The sequence below is a fragment of the Sturnira hondurensis genome, unplaced genomic scaffold, assembly GCF_014824575.4.
Source record: "Sturnira hondurensis isolate 20B ecotype Veracruz unplaced genomic scaffold, ASM1482457v3 Scaffold0000256, whole genome shotgun sequence".
NCBI classification, from domain to species: Eukaryota; Metazoa; Chordata; class Mammalia; order Chiroptera; family Phyllostomidae; genus Sturnira; species Sturnira hondurensis.
In genome coordinates, this window is record NW_028072887.1 from 5566470 (window position 1) to 5582552 (window position 16083).

Below are 16083 nucleotides of genomic sequence, written 5' to 3' on the forward strand. Positions count from 1 at the left end.
TCCTGGAATAAATCCCACTTAATCATGGTGTATGATAATTTTAATATATTTCAAGATCCAGTTTGCTTATATTTTGTGGAAAATTTTAACATTTATGTTTATCAGGGATATTGGCCTATAATTTTCTTTCTTTGAATTATCTTTGTCTGGTTTTGGCCTTGTAAAATGAGCTTGGTAGTCTTCCCTTCTCTAGAATTTTTTGGATAGTTTGAGAAGGATACCTGTTACTTTTTTGAATGTTTGGTAAAATTCATCTATGAAGCCATCCAGTTCAGGCCTTCTATTTGTTGAGAGTTTTTTAATTATTATTTCAGTTTCATTAGTTGTAATCTGTCTATTCAGGTTTTGTGATTCTTTCTGATTTAGTTCTGGATGAATGCATGTTTCTAGGAATTTATTTATTTTATTCAGGTTGTCCAATTTGTTGGCATATAGTTATTTGTGATATTTTCTTACAGTTCTTCTAATTTCTTTGGTGTCACTTGGCACTTCTTTTTCAGTTCTGGTTTTATTTATTTGGGTTCTCTCTTTTTTGCCTTGATGAGTTTGGTTAAAGGTTTATCAGTCTTGTTTAACTTTTTAAGGAGCCAGTTTTTGGTTTCATTGATCTTTGTCTTGTTGTTTTTTTTTTAAGACTCTGTTTCATTTATTTCTACTCCCATCTTTATTGTTTCCTTCTTCTACTTTCTTGGGGTTTTGTTTAATGTTCTTTTTTCTAGTTCTTTTAAGTGTACTGTTAGATTGGGGTGTTTTTTTTTGAGATTTTTCTTGTCTCTTGAGTTAGGTCTATAATGCTAACAACTTCCAACTGAGGACTGCTTTTGCTATGTCTCCTAGATTTTGGGTTGTGTTCTTAATTTCTTTTGTTTCAAGGTATCTTTTTATATCTTCCTTGATCTCATTGTTAACCCATTCATTGTTTAGTAACATGTTATTCAGCCTCTGTGCCTTTGTGTGTTTTTCAGTGTTCTTATTGTGAGTGATATGTAGTTTCTACCATTGTGGTCAGAGAGATGCTCGATATTATTTTAATATTATTAAATTTATTGAGACCTGTTTTGTGTCCTAACATATGGTCTGTCCTAGGAAACAGTCCATATAAACTTGAAAAAACTATGTTCTTCTAGTTTGGGGTGAAATAATCTGAAGATACCAGTAAAATACATTTGATCTAATATGTCATTTAAGGCTGCTGTCTCCTCGTTGATATTCTGTCTCGAAGATATATCTATTGAAGTCAATGGTGTGTTAAAATCCCCTACTATGACTATATTTCTGTCAGTCTCTTCCTTTATGTCCCTCAAGATTTTCTCCACATATTTAGGTGCTCCTGTGTTTGGGTGCATAAATGTTCACTAGGGTTACATCCTCTTGTTGGATTTTCCCCTGTATCATTTTGCAGTGTCCTTCTTTGTCTCTTGCTATAGTCATTGTTTTAAAGTCTATTTTGTTGAATATAAGTACTGTTATCCCAGATTTTTAAAATCATTTTCAGTTGCATGAAATATCTTATTTCATTTGATTCCTTTACTTTTGGTCTATGTGTATTTTTCATTGTGAAGTGGGTCTTTTGTATGCAGCATATATGGTCATGTTTTCTTACCCATACAGCTGGCCTATGTCTTTAGATTGGAGCATTTAATCCACTTAAATTTAAAGTGATTATTGATAAGTACATATTTATTTTTACTTTATTTTTTAATTATGTTCTGTTGTAGTTATTTTTCTTCCTCTTTTTCTTCTTCTCCTCCTCCTTCTCTTTCTTCTTCTTCTCCTTCTCTTTATCCTTCTCTCTCTCTTCTCCCTCCTTTTTCTTCCTCCAGAAGGCCCTTGAATATTTTTTGTAATACTGATTTGGTGGTAACAAACAACTGTAGCCTTTTCTTGTCTGAGAATCTCTTTATCCCTCTTTCAATTTTAAATGTTAGCATTGCTGGTAAATGTAGTCTTGGTTGTAGATCCTTGCTTTTCATCGCTTTGAATATTGCATGCCAATCTCTTCTGGCCTGAAATATTTCTATTGAGAAATCAGCTGCGTCTTTAACCTTTACCAGTTTAATTATGATGGATCTTGGTGGGCTTTAAAAAAAAATTGTTGTTCAAGTACAGTTTTCTGCCTTTTCTCCCCTCACCTCCCCACCAACCCAACCCTTCCTGCCTCCCTCTCCCATTTCCATCCCACCTTGTTATTGTCCATATATCCTTTATAATTGTTCCTATAAACCCTTCACCTTTTTTTCCCTTTATCCCCTCCCCTCTCCTCTCTGGTCACTGTCAGCCTGTTCTCTATTTCAGTGTATTTGGTTATATCCTGCTTGCTTGTTTGTTTTGTTGTTTAGGTTCCATTAAAGGTGATATCATATGGTATTTGTCTTTCATTCCTGGCTTATTTCACTCAGCATAATGTTTTCCAGTTCCATCCATGCTGTTGCAAAGGGTAGGAGCTCGTTCTTTCTTTCTGTCTGTCTGTCTGTCTTTCTTTCTTTCTTTCTTTCTTTCTTTCTTTCTTTCTCATGCATAGAATTCCATTGTGTAAATGTACCATCATTTTTTTTTATCCATTCATTTACTGCTGGGCACCTAGGTTGCTTCTATCACTTGGCTATTGTAAATTGTGCTGCTGTGAACATTGGGGTGCATAGATTCTTTTGGATTGATGTTTCAGAGTTCTTAGGATATAATCCTTCAGTGGAATTGCCAGGTCAAAAGGCAGTTTTATTCTTAGTTTTCTGAGGAAATTCCATAGTTTTCCATAGTGGTTGCACCAGTCTGCAATTGGTGTGGGCTTCTTTAGGTTCCCCTTGTTTTTTACTCTCTGGGCTTCTGGACTTGTATGTCTGTTTCCTTCAACAGAGTAGGAAAGTTTTTGGTCATTATTTTTTCAAATAATTTCCTGATCTTTCTCTCTCTCTCTCCTCCTTTTGGTAACCCTGTGATGTGGATATTGTTACACTTCATGTTGTCCTAAAGGACACTTAAACTATTTTCATTTTTATAATTTTTTAAATTTTGTTTTGTTTTTGATTCTCTCATCATTTATTGGGTGTTCTTTTCTACCTTGCTTCCAAATTGCTGATTTTATCCTCTGCTTCATGCAAACTACTGTTTATTCCTTCCAGTGTATTTTTCATTTCTGATTGATCCTTTTCAATTATTTCTAGGCCTTTTTTCATGCTGGTAAGTATTCTTATAGCTATTATTTTGAACTCTGTATCTGATGAATTGCTTGCCTCCCTTTCATTTAGCTCTTTTCCTGGATATTTCTCCTGTTTTTTTTTTTTTTTTTTTTTTACTTGGGGCCTATTTATTTTATTTCCCCATTTTGGCTGCCTTTTTGTGTTTATTTCTATGTATTAGATAGTACTACTATGACTCCCAGTCTTGGTGGGGTGGCCTTATGTTGTAGATGTCCTGTAGGGTCCAGTGGTACAGTATCCTTGATTTCCTAAGCTGTGTTCTCCAGGAATGTCCCTGTGTAGGTTATTTGTGCCCTAATTTTTGTAAATGTATCTTGATTGCTATTGGCCTGTTTGTGTGCAGGATCAACCTTCAGCCTGACGGACTGTGAGGTTCAATTTTGACCATAGCATGGGAGCTGCTGTGCAAGTACTGACCACATGAAACCCTCGCCTTACCAGGGTCTAGTGCTTGCTGAGATTTCTTTTTGGATATGCCAGTTATAAAGTTAATTAGAACCTGCTCTGATGTTGTCTGAAGCTTGCCACTGGGTGTGTCTGTTCTGGGTCCTCTTGTGGGGGACTCTGGTGTAGACCAATGTCAGGTATTGTCTGTGACTGGTCTTGGGCAACCTGTTTGGAATTATAAGTGATCCATAGTTTTTGGCTGCCTTTTCTGGGCCTAGGTGTACACAGAAAGGACCATCTGCACATCAAGGCAGGCTTTTACTATCACCAGGCCATGGGGCAGGTCAGCAAAATTTCCAAGGCACCCTGATATCTGTCTCCTCCTGCCTCCACTGGCTAGCTGCCTGTTTGGCTCAGTAAATTAAAGAGCCTCTGGAGTTGCTTAAGTTGCATAAGGTAAGTTTTCAGTGAGTCATCAGGTAGGGGCAAGTAATGTTCATCAGACTGACACGAGTTCAAAATTAGTGCCAGTGTATATATCCACTCAGCATATATCTCCAGATATACCAAGTCTAATCACCATCTGTTGGGTGCTTGCACATCTTTGTGTTTGGGTAGGGTCTCAGGAAATCATCAAGTGAGTTTATCATGCAGTTTATCATGTTCAAATAGACCATGATTTGGACATGTGAAGGGAGGGCTCTTCTCCAGTTGGATGAGTGAGGAAGAAATGGCCCCTGTCATAGAGCCACACAATTCGGTCTGTTCCAGATTATCCCAGTAGGAGACAGAGCTCAGCATGGTGGGGCTGCTGAGTGCAGATAGGATGGACCTGAGCTAGTAGATTTCCTGTGAGGGGGAGGTGGTGGTTAGGCTTTTATTGTGTGGCTTTTGCCTCAGAGCTACACAGCTCAGTCTGTATCAGATTTTGCCCCAACTTCAGCAGAACAGAACCAGTAGGAGCTGGGTGGATGCTGCTGCTGGGGTCCAGATGTTGTGTTTGCTGGAAGCTTGGAGAGTGGTTCTAGCAGATCTTTCACAAGTGGGAAGTACCACTCAGGTTCAGGAACAGGGGAGAATGGACCCTATCCAAAACCACACAATCCTGTCTCCAACACTCACTGAGTCTTCCCAGTCCTTTAGACCCTGACACAGGCAGCTGACTCCTCAGTTGGGCATAAGCTCAACAGGGTGGGGCAAGAGGGAGCCCAGAGGGTAGGGTACTGCTTTCTCTCAGGTTGATTTCACATGAGGGGAGTGCTCCACCCAAGAATGATGACATCTGTGATATGGGAGAATGACTCAACACAGGAATCCTGGCATCTGTCCCTTCAGTCTCCCTTTCCAGTGCCATGATCTTTAGTCATTCCTCACACTACTATTGTCTGCTCTACCCTGCTTCCACCAGAGCCCAGGGTGGGTGACTGTGAACAAACTTTGTTCATTAGCTTTTTAAGAGGGTGCCTATATCTCTAGAGAACTCCAGTCTTCCCCTGGTGGACATAAAGCCCACCGCTTTCTACAGCCAGATGTTATGCAGGTACCTATTTTTGTTTCTGGTGCTCTGATCTGGGGATCCTGGTTTGGGTTTGAGACCCCTTGCTTCTCAGGGAGAACCCCCTGCAGCTTAGCTATTCCTCCAGAACCTCAGCCACTACCTGTGGGAATGGGCCCAGACTTTTTTACATATCTGCCCTTCCTATCAGTCTTGTTGTGGCTTCTTCTGTAAATCTTTGGTTATTAGGCTTCTCTTCAGCTAGTCTTTAGTTGGTTATTTTAGTATAATTGTTCTATAATTTAGTTGTAATTTCAGTTGGTCCTGGCAGGAGATGAGTGCAGCTTCCACCTACTCTACCATCATCTTGGATTCCTCCTAAACCCAATTGTTACAGTTACTTGAGTTGTTTCTTTTACCCAAAAATCTCCTAACAGCTACAGCTCTTGATATTTAATTGTATTTAAATTTTTTCTTATTAAGCTTAATTAGGTCAGTATCATGTACAGGAAATAGCATGACATTATCTCCATTTTAAAGATAAGAAAGACACTACTGAAGGTGACAGTGTGAAAGAGCTGGAACTAGAACCCACCTCCTGTCTGGGTGATCTTTAAAATACTCCATGAAGAAGCTGTAAATGTTGGGGGTCTCTCCTGATGTTTGCCTTGAAATTACTGTGGAGCTTAAACATCATTGCAAGTTGATTTATGGCAGAGAAGTGGAAAATTCATTAGAATCAGTCCTCTGAAAGATGAGGGGAGTCATTTATGGAATAGAGTTAGATTACTGAATATAATGAATATAAAAGAGAATTCTTCAAACACAAAGAAAAGCAGAGGAATGGAGGAAAATGAATAATAACTTTTATTATGGTAGTCAATAAGCTAGGGAATTAGCACAAAGAAAGGGACAAAAGATGTACTTGAATATTTTAACATGTTTTCTTTATTCAAACCTAAGTGAAGAGAGTTTTGATTAATGGATGGAGAATTGTGGGGAGAGAGAAAAGGAATGAGAAAGAGAGAATGAAAAAAGAAAGAGAAGAAAAAAAGGGATACCATGTAATTTCTTTAGTTGGACAAACCAGAAGTAACATGCATCACACAAATCTTCATATTCTCTTTCTCCTGTCAAGAAATTTAAATTGAACCTTAAGAAAGAATCCCATTTCAAGTATCCCCAGTGGCATTTGGAGAAAGTTAAATGGTGTTCTACATTGATGTTTGTAGACTGCGATGTATTATAGATGGCTGTTTCCTTTTGCAAAGATGCCAACTCCACTTATATATTCTGGTTGACTCTGGCTCAAGGCATTGAAGGTCCTATTTAAAAAGCAAATATTTGGGAGGCATAAGCCATTGTTAATTGAAGACATACCAAGTTAGACTGTGCCATAAAATGTAAGTCAAAAGATGGATAGAGTTTGAGTGTGGATGTAATGACACAGATTTGGAAGCTGAGTCCTGATAATCAGGCCTGTTGGAGTGCCATAGAAGGATGGGCTAAAGATATTCAGATGAGAGGAACTACCTGGGCCAGAAGACAGAAAGACACTAAAAAAAAAGCTTTGTCCAGCTTTATCCTAAATTAATATACCCCCAAATTTCATAATGAATGTGATCCTTAGGAGGTCTCATCTATGCCACAGTCATAATTACCATCTACATGGCAATAACTCACAAATTTAAGTCTCTTGTCTGGTTCTTTGAGAAATATTCCTTGATTTTAGATGCATAACACCTTCAAAAGCTCAATAGATTTATAATGATGTTCACAGGTATGCAGACCAGCTAAACAAAGTAGTGCTCAGCCTGGTCAGGCTGGACCCAGGCTATAGGGTCCTGAAAACACCTGTATTCAGGTCCCTATAGCTTGGGTCCAGCCTGACCACACAGAAACCTGTGTTCAGGTCAGCTCTGCATGTCTTCATTCTGGGATTGAGGCTCAAGGGCCAGTAACTACCTGAAGTGTACTCTTCTCATGGAAGATCAAAAGAGCACAAGCCAAACCTGGAAGCACATTTAAAATCTCTGCTTATATCTTATCCATTAGTATTGTACTGATCAAAGAAAGTTACATGGTCAAGGGCAAGATCAATAAAAGGGGGGATATGCTCCTTCCACAGGTGAGAGTCACTGCAGCCTTACTTGGCAAAAGGCAGTGAAGAATTGGGAACAATAATTTGCTGCAGAGCTCTATCCCCATCTATGCAATTGCCTACTAGAGACAAATACATTTGGTTACCTGTAAGATACTTTAAATTCAACATGAACAAAGCGGAATCAATGATCCATCTCCTCTTTTCCCCATTCATGCATATACAACTCATTTCTTCTCCATGGTTTTCTGTCTTGGTCAATGGCACAGCTATCCATCTGCCTACCTGTGCAAGCCAAAACCCAGAAGTCATCCTTGGCATCCTTCTCTCTATCACCATTCCCTAACTAATCAATCACCAAGTCCCATTGATTTATCTCCCAAATATTTCATGAGTCCATCTACTTATCTCCATTTCTTTCTTTCTTTTTTTTTGGACACAAAGTTTTTTTGAATTTTATTTTCTCCATTTATAGTACTATCCTTTGTCAGAGCTGCCATCTCCTTTTGCCTGAGCTATTGCAATACATCCTAACTGGTCTTTTCAAATCTGTTCTCATGCACTTATATTATATCTTTTGCACTATGGACAGTAATCATTTAAGAATGCATGTAATCTTATTCTTTTGCCTAAAGCCCTTTAGTTTCTTCCCATTGTCCTCATGGCAGTTACTGCAGTCTTTAACATGGCATGATTCAATCTGTTCCTAATTCTGCTGCCCTGCTCTGAAACAATCTCTCTCCTTGCCCCTATATTCAGGTACAAGTACCCTTATTTCAGTTCCTTAACAGCTCTCAACTCCTGTGACTCAGGGCCTTTTCCCATGCTGTTCTCTCTCCTACAAACCCTCTTACATCTTTTACTTATTTAACTTGATTCAGCCTCATATGTCAGCTTAAACGGCACTTTGTCAGGGAAGCTTCCTCTGACCTGAAGGCTATGACAGAGTCCTCATTCTATACTCTCCTGGAACAATATGCTTTTCTTTCTGGCTCTCATCACAGTTCTTAAAATTTTGTGATTCCCCAGGAAGGAAACCCATGCTAGAAAGAACTTCAGGAGGGGAATTGGTTACAGAGGTGCAGGGCATGTGGGAAACAATGGTTAAAAGCCACTCTTATCACTGGGGCTGGAGGGACAGTGAGTAGAGAGAATATTGTCAGGGCTCAAGAGCTCAGATACATGGTAGATCCTGGAACCTTGTGGGCAAAGCCACATAATGGGAGTTAGAGCTCAGCAAGGCCTGTCCAGAGGAGACATAATGATGGATTTCCCCCTGCTTCAACCCTCTAGTCCTGATGGTGTCTTTTGTTGGATGGACCTCTTGGGAAGTGAGAGGCAAAGAAAATGCTGCAGATCAGAAAAGAGCAGGAAATAACTCTGAGAGAAAGCAGGCATAGGCCCATGATTGGCAAGTTACATATTTTTTTATGTGGTCATTTGTATGCTGTTTGTTTCCCATGCAAGACTGAGCTCTTTGAGTAAGGCCATGTTAATTTTACTGACCACTGATCCTCAGTGCTTTTCATCAGGACTAATACTGATTCTTAATATTTGTTGAATGAATGAATGAATGGATGACATCTAACAATGCTTAAGAATGGAGGAAAAGTGCTCTGTTGACATTTTGGCAGGCACTCACTTCAGAATGGGCATACTTTCTCTTTATTTTCCCTTTCTTTTCCATAGATTTCCAATTAGGGCTTACTGTCTTAATTTGGAGGAGTGTAGTTAGAAGAATTGACTTTAGAAAAGAGGACTGTGATGCCAATCATCTACATTCTCTGACACACACACACACACACACACACACACACACACTCACTCACTAACTCACTCACACAGAGTTTGTTTTTCTTCCCTCAGCCACAGGAATGGGACCATGAGGAAGGTTTTTGGTAGATTGCAGAGCCTGTCCCTGTCTCAGCAGAATCTGTGAAACCTGGTCAGATGTCAGGCTCTTGTTTCCCAAGGTAAATATTAAATAATAACTTCCAGTCCTCTCAATTTGAATGAAATATAAAATAAAATAAAAATCAAGTTGCTTACAGTTATAACCATTTCATAAAATGATTGAAATAGATTATTCAAAAATATGTTTCTGGCCCTATTTCCAGAACTTATCATGGACATATTTTGAACTGTTTTGGGGAGATTATAATATTTTGGATAAGCTGTCTTTTGGAAATTACAACTTCAAGGTGAGATTATTATACCCATTACCATGGATAGGGGTGTTGGTGGCAGAATCTAGAGAAAAGTGAGATAGACTTTTAGATATGTTTTCGAACTGACTATAGCTGTTGTGTAAAATTATATCAGAACCTCTCAGGAACCCTTATGCTGGCAATGGTGGGAGAGTAAAACAAGCAAAGATCAGGCTCCCCAGGCCCTCTTTGTGCTTTAATTGATACCCTTAGTGAGCCATGTGAGAGAGAGGGGAGTGTTTGAAAACATTCCAGTTGCTCTGCCATGTTCCCCAGCATCCTCACAGGTGGACATGACTATGTGACTGGCTCTGACTAATGGTCTGTGGTGGGGAATGATTGTGTGTCATTTCCAGGCCAAGACATAGACAAAGGCTATAGTGCCTGAGATGCACACTTTGGTGTCAGAGTCACACATAAAAGACAGTTGCTCTAAAGTGTAATATGGACCCACAGCAGACTTATAAGCAAGAAAGAAATGTCTATAGTAAGCCTACTGAGCTCTTTGAGATTATTGGTATTGTAGCATAAGCTAGACTATTCTTACCAATAATATGTGGATATAATTCTTGCATGGAGGCTTCTAAAACACTACTTTGTATTGCTCTGCCTTCTCTTCTGTCTTTTCTTTTTTCCTTAAGAGTATGAAGAGTACACTGAGGTGAAAACTAACAATGCCTAAAAATTGAGTTAATTTGGAATTTTGTTGTGATGGTTTTTGTTCCAAATATATGGATCTAGTTCTAATAATATAAGAAAGAATTCCTGATTAAAGTAGACAGACCAAATTCTTTTGTCAAAGCCATTCAAATTTCACTCTAGAATACCTCCCAGGAGTCATTCCTGGCAGAACCTCTGGGCATCATGTGATGTGGGGAGGAGGTGTTGAAGGAAGGCTTCTTGTGTCTTAAAGATCCTCCTACCATTTCTTAAGAAGACATGTTTGTAGGACTAAGTCTCTTGTTAATATTCAGTGCTCCATGGACACTTAAGAAGACACTAAGATGCAGTGATAAAAGAGATAAAAGACCCCTTCTATGCCTGAAGGAGTTCACAGGGTAATGTTCTTGTAGTTGTACCGAGACATTGAAACCAGTGGTCAGCCATGCGTAAATTAAGCCAGAATTAGTGTCAGAGCTGACAAGACTATTTTATCACCCTGTTTTATTTCTCTTGTATCTTTTACCATCATTAGATTTTTTATTGACTTCCTGTTTATTAACTGCTTATTCCATTACAGTGTAGCACCCCCCAAATTAGGGAGATGTGTGTGTTCATCACTGTATCTCCAGAGCTTAAAACAATGCCTGGCACAGGACAGAAGCTAGTAGTGTATTTGTTGCCACTTTGCTAAACAATCTGATGTAAACTTTCCGTTTACACTGCTATATACTTTACTTATTTCAGTCTTAAGTAAATTATATTTGCTACATACAAGACTTTGCTAAGGACAGTATTTGGGTACCCACCTTACTTTTGTATGACAAAAAAAACCCCCAGTATTTTCTAGAAAAAAGAGGAGATAGGCCAGAAAGGCAAATTATGGTTTCTGGACCAGAACACCAAAATCAGTCCCTTCTGGTAAAATTGACATCCATCCTAACTGGGACAATGGGGAAAGCCTTTATCAAGCGTGGTTCAAAGGAATTATTCCCTTTCCTGTCACACCCTCAGTCTAACTTTTTCGTACCAAAAAGTTTCATAATCATTTTTGGTACCTGCTTGGATCCATATTTCACACTTTTATGTATCCAAAGATTTACTTGCTTATACAGGGCAGATATTCCAGATGTAGAGACTATTAGTGTCTAATTCTGACACTAAGTGCAGAGTCCACATTGACCTTTTATACACCCCAACTCACTTGTTTCTCTTAGCTACAGTAAAGACCCATGCAGTTGCAAAACATCAAGAGGTTCAATTTCCTCTAATACATGTTCTTCAAAATGTCTGATCCAGTTGCCCGTTACTCAATTACTTTTTACAAGAAGTGCATAACTTCCAAATTGAGCATCACCTGAAAATTCTCCCCCATTCTACAGAAATTATCCACTGACTTACTCTCTGATTTATATAATTACACATTTTCCTCTGGCTGTAGCAGTTTAGAATTGGCTATTTCACCATTTTAAGCTAATTTATACCTAGCATGTAATCACTTCTACTTTATGACATCAATGAAAAACCTATACAATTATGTTTTTCTGTATTTCTATTCCTTGTATGTTCCCCTGGATTCCAACTTCTATTTAACAAAGTTTATCTGGATGTCTCAGGTATAACACACCTAAATGTTCAAAATCACACTCATTATTTTCCCTCACAAATGGGCGTCTTCTGACTCACTATGTTAGTTAAAGGGTAGTTAAGTCATTCACTCACTGGCTAAGTCTCATAACTCATCTGAGACTTTTCTCTCACTACTCGTTTTTACTCTAAAATCAGGGTGAGGTATTTTATTTGCTGTCTTTCTCTTGAAGCTCTTCTCCCTTCTCCATCCTGCAGGTCCCCATTATGTTTCCTTAGCACTGTTTCAGCCGAGTGATTATTTACTCCAGAGAGTAAGCCCATGGAGCTTGTGTCTCATGCTGCCTGGGTTCAGATCTGTCTGGGCTTGGTCAAAGTGTCTTACTTCTCTAAGTCTTAGTTTGCTAACATCAACTAGGGATAACATTAGTGTGATGATTAAACAATATAATACATGGAAAAGGGTTTATAACAGTGCATGACACATAATAAGTTTTAACCTAAACCCCCATAAAGCTGAAGACCTTGTGTGTCTTATCAACCTCTCCATCCTGTTTCCAGTACAGCAGAATGGAAGTGAGATAGGGTATGTGGCAAAACAACTGCAATTGATAAAACCTACAGGAACTGCCAAGATGATAGTAAGTCTACCCCCGCACCCCCGCCCCCACAGATTTATGGCTGAAAACTAGAAGAGACAAGCTTGATCCAACGTGGTGACTACCTTCACCTTACAGTAACTTCTGGCTTCTCATTATGCTCATTATAACACATTATTAGCACACTAAACAACACGCCCATGCTGCCATGGTCAGAAATGGAAAGCCCATATAAGGACACAAAGTGAATGATGGAGCTCCTCTGAGAAATCTCTACCCCTTTCCTGGGAAGATTCTTAATATTCCTTCCCCTCATTGAATACCCTACCTTCCAAATTGAATGAACCTCACTCAATAAAGGAAACAAATTCTGCTAAAAGGGGGCTGCTCTGTCGGTGGAATAGCCCACTCTCTGTCTCACTGCTTAGCTAATAAACTCGCTTTCACCTTAAACTCTATCTTGGCTTGTATCCAAATTCTTTCCTGCATGAATACAGTAAATCATGGACTCTCGTGTCCCCAGAGCCCTGGAACATCTGCATTAGACGGTATGTAAAAGTACTCAGTATTTTGGAATGATTAAGAGTTTATTGTTACTATGATTCCTTTCCAATCAATTCTCTGCAGGTCTTCTAGAGTGTTGAAAATTGTCTTATTGTTCAACACTGCTTCTGTCCATCCCTGAGGGATAGAGGGTGATATTTTTTCCTGCTCTGGTGTCAGGCTTGGCTGCATGAGTGGGTTTGGTTAGTGAAATGGCAATGTCCTGTGTTGGCATCATGTCCTCTAGCTTCATCCATATTGTTCAAATAACGTGTGGTTTTCTAACTTCTCTTCCCCTTTTCCTTCAGACCCTCCATGTTCTAGGTAGAGGATGTACTATTAGTGGTTCCTAGAATGAAGTCAAATTGAACTAGCTGAGGTCTAATTATAACAGACATGTAGAAAGAATGATCAAGAAAGGTGTGTTCCCTTCTGTAAACTGCTAAGATTCAGAGATTGTTTGTAATCCTAGCCTATCCTGGCTCATCATTCAGGCATATAAATTGCTTTCCAGTAGCTACAAAATAGGGGCACAATGTCCTCAGTAAGGCATACAAAAAGCTTCAAAATTTGTTCTCAGATCACTTCCTCAATCTACCTCTCCTGCCAATTAGTCATGAGACACCCTGTGTTTAATCCATACAGAATTTTTTAACATCTAAACATCAATTTCAAGTTCAATTTTACCTTTCACTGAGAGTCTCTCTCTTCTTAACACCTAACTTAAAAATGAACAGATATGTCTTTTGAATCTAGTAATTTTAAGGCAGGATTTTTTTATTGCTTTTAGAGAGGAAGTAGGAAAAGAAACATCAGTCTGAGAAAGAAACATTGATTGGGTGCCTCCTGTACACACCCAGACTGAGGAATGAACCTGCAACCTAAGTTTGTGCCCTCATCAAACCCACAACTTTTCAGTCACAGGACAATGCTCCAACCACCTGGGCCACACCTGCCAGGGCGATATAGCCATTTTTAAAATGGTTTACAGAATTATCAGGAGTACTAAGGGAACTAATTTAGGTGGAGTTACCAGGAAAGCCTCCCAAAGCCACACCACAAAACCGGGCTGACAAGGGAGTTGCCGCTTCAACAACAATCACACAACTGCCTTTCCAGTCTAGAGTCAGCCGCTACAGCTGCCCATGCCTACATCATGCCCCATCTGTTACAGTAAGCTCCGCTAAACCCAGAATCTTTGCTACATCTAATTCCATACTCAAGTCTCTCACAAGCACATGGAACTGGCAAAATCCAAATCACCTAGATCACAAGCTGCAAGGTCATCTGGGAAATGTCATTTTTAATTTTTAGGCCCTCCAATATAGGAAGACATCCTAGAAAGAGGTTCAAATAAATGCTGATGGAATTTCATATTTTCCAACATGTAGTTTATTAATATCTATAGGGCTTTGCCTTTGTTATGTACTGAATGTTTATGCCAGTCCATTGATATGTTGAAGACCTAACCACTACTGAAATGATACTTGGAGGTGGGACCTTTGGGAGGTAATTAGTCTTAGATGAGGTCACGAGGGTGGAATCCCTGTGATGGAATTAGTGCCCTTACAAAAAGAAAGATATAAGAATGCCCTCTCTCTCTTCCTCCTTTCCTTTCTCCCTTCTTCCCTCTCTCTCCTCCTCTCTCTTCCTCCCTCCCTCCCTGCATCCCTCCTCTCTTCTCTCTAGTATGTAAGGAAATATAACACAAAGGTGGACTTCTACAAGTCTACAGAAGAGTCCTTACTGAAAATTGAATCTGCTGAAACCTTCACCTTGAACTTTCTAGCCTCCAGAGCTATGGAACTTTGAGAAGTAAATATCTGTCGTTTAAGCCAGACGGTTGTGTTATAGCAGCTTGAGCAGATGAAGACAGCCTTCCTACCTTCACTAAAGAACCTACATGAATCTTGTCTCATGAAGACCCCTTGAGATTTGTGGAACACGGGTCATTAATCCCATCATCAAGATAAGAAATTTGAGCCCTGGCTGGTGTAGCTCAGTGGATTGAGCACAGGCCTGTGAACCAGAGGATTGCGGTTCGATTCCCAGTCAGGGTACATGCCTGGGTTGCAGGCCGGTTCCCTGCAGGCCAGTTCCCAGCAGGGGATGCATGAAAGGCAACCGTACATTGATGTTTCTCTCCCTCTCTCCTTCCCCTCTAAATTTAAATAAATAAAATTAAAAAAAAATTTTGAGACTGAAATATTTTTTAAAAAAGATAAATTTGAGACTCAGAAAGTCACACAGTGAAGCCAAGTCCAGAAGTAAGTCTTCCTAGATGCTAGTCCAGTGTCCCTCCCAATATACTCAGAAATCTAAGTTTTATTAAATCTTAGTCCCTGAGAATTAAAGAATTTAGGGATAATTAAAGCTGCTGCTGGTTTTACTTTTTTTTTTTGTGTGTGTGTGTGTGTTGTGTAAGGCAGCATTATCAGTGATGCAGAAAAGCTCCCTGTAGGACAAGCCAGCCCTCTAACAGTGAGGGAAGAGTCAGCTCCAGGGAAAATAATTAGTCCTTCAGTTCTTTGATTCCTATTAGGATAGCATCTCTCTCACTTGTTATCTTTAAATGGAGTCAAGTTGGCACTGTCAGAAAAGTGGTACTTCATCCTTGGTTTGCTGGGAAGTTGGGGGAAGCAAAAATATTTTTCACATTTTAATTTTTTGCTGGAAATTTTTCCTGGAAGAGATAGTAAGTATTTGTAGGGCCACTCTTACCCTTAATAAATCCTGTTTGTTTTTATACAAATCTTATCAGAAAAGAGAATTATTGATTTTCCTGAGAAATAATGAAAAGCCAGTAATGTATTAATACATACATGCATGCAGAGTGTCAGTGTGAGAATGTTACTGTAATATTTCAGATGACATTTCTAGAAGATCATTGACTTCCAAGCCAAACAAGAAATGAATTTTGAAATTTAGGAACCTGAAATATTAACTTCACAACCTTTAAGTCTAGAAATAATTGAATCCTAGACTATTGGACCTGGAGAAAATCTCAGAAATCTATATACTGGGTTTTTACCAAATTTAGAGCAAGAAAAGTTTGTTCAAATAAATGTTATGGAGAACCCCCTGACGAGATGAAAACAGAACTGTTCTGAATGAAATGAAGCAAGATGACTAAGCCTGATACATTCCCACTGATTCTACATCTCCAAGGAAACAGAGGCTTCAAAAAACAAATTTCAGAGACCACAAAGATTGTCCAACTGCAGGCCATGGAGATAGTCCCTGCACTGAAATTTGAATGCAAGCCTTCTAATTCCATGATCTTTCCTTGAAAAATTCTTGGGAGAGT